The sequence below is a fragment of the Ursus maritimus genome, unplaced genomic scaffold (genome assembly GCF_017311325.1).
Source record: "Ursus maritimus isolate PB19 unplaced genomic scaffold, ASM1731132v1 scaffold_5, whole genome shotgun sequence".
Lineage (NCBI taxonomy): Eukaryota > Metazoa > Chordata > Mammalia > Carnivora > Ursidae > Ursus > Ursus maritimus.
In genome coordinates this window covers 80,427,866-80,429,682 of record NW_024426663.1, presented here as the reverse complement: position 1 = coordinate 80,429,682, position 1,817 = coordinate 80,427,866, and positions in this window count along the sequence as shown.

Genomic DNA, 1,817 nt, shown 5'->3' with positions numbered 1-1,817 from the left:
GCCTCCCTACCAATCTGGCTCATGGTTTATGTCAACCAGAGCTGAGAGTCCCTTCTGGACTTGCTGACCATAACCAGTTTCCCCACTTCACTGCTAGGGCACTCTATCAGTTCAGGCTCCCCCATTCTTTCTGGGTCTCTTGGAATCCTAAGAGCACAATGATCCACCTAGAATTCTTCCCTATTCATCCCCTTGCCTTTTTCAGAAAGGGATATCTCTCTCTGGAGCAGATTTCTAAGGGTCCCAATTTTGCACTCTGGTGTTATATCACTTTCTGGTAGCTGGCTTAGGGGGGCTCCCCATCCTCCATTTATCTTTCAATATTTCCCCCGAAGATTCAAGATTCCACACCTCCTACCTTGCAAAAGTAGTGGTTTTTCTGCTTGTAGATCCAGATATATTTAATTACACATCAGGTTGAATTTCTGTATGTTCAGAATGGGTTGATAGCTATCAAGCTAAATTCAAGGGACCAGATGAAGTGAGGTCCCCTACTCTGCTACCATTTGCCATTCCTCCCAATCATGTTGTTTTTCTTTTTCTTATTTTGGGATCTAATTTCTTTTACTAAGCAGGCCCCCAAAGCACCCAAGATTTAGTTTTTCATGTGTTGTTGTTGTTATTGTTGTTTTTCCTGTTATTTTGTCTTCTTTCTTATCAGGATGAAATGACGTGATGGAAAAATTAACCTCAAAAGAAAGAACAGAAAGTAGTACTCACTGCCAGGGATTTAATTAATTAGGATTTAAGTAAGGTGTCTAAACTGATTTTATTATTTTTTAAAGTTTTTTTATTATATTATGTTAGTCACCATACAGTACATCCCTGGTTTCTGATGTAAAGTTCGATGATTCATTAGTTGGTATAACATCCCGTACACAATGCAATACGTGCCCTCCTTACTACACATCACCAGTCTATCCCATTCCACCACCACCCTCCCCTCTGAGGCCCTCAGTTTGTTTCTCATAGTCCATAGTCTCTCATGCTTCATTCCCCCTTCTGATTACCCCCCTTTCTTTATCCCTTTCTTCCCCTACCAATATTCATCGTTCTTCTGTTCCATAGATGAAAGAAAACATATGATAATTGTCTTTCACTACTTGACTGATTTCACTTAGCATTATCTCCTCCAGTGCTGCCCATGTTGCAGCAAATCTTGAGAACTCATTCTTTCTGATAGCTGAGTAATATTCCATTGTATATATGGACCACAGCTTTTTAATCCAGTCATCTGTTAAAGGGCATCTCGATTCCTTCCAATTTAGCTACTGTGGACAATGCTGGCATGAACATTGGGGTGCATACAGCCATTCTCTTCACTATGTCTGTGTCTTTGGGGTAAATACCCAGTAGTGCAATTGCTGGATCATAGGTAGCTCTATTTTTAACTTGTTAAGGGACATCCACACTGTTTTCCAGAGTGGCTGTACCAACTTGCATTTCCACCAACAATGTAGGAGGGATCCCCTTTCTCCACATCCTCTCCAACAATTGTTGTTTCTTGCCTTGTCTATTTTTGCCATTCTAACTGGCGTAAGGTGGTATCTCAGTGTGGTTCTGATTTGAATTTCCCTGTTTCTCGTGTGTTGAGTTTGAGAAGTTCTTTGTAGATCTTGGATACTAGTCGTTTATCTGTAGTGTCATTTGCAAATATATTCTCCCATTCCGTGGGCTGCCTCTTAGTTTTTTTGACTGTTTCCTTGGCTGTGCAGAAGCTTTTAATCTTGATGAAGTCCCATAAGTTCATTTTATCTTTTGTTTCTCTTGCCTTTGGGGATGTGTCATGAAAAAGTTTGCTTTGGCCGATGTCGTAG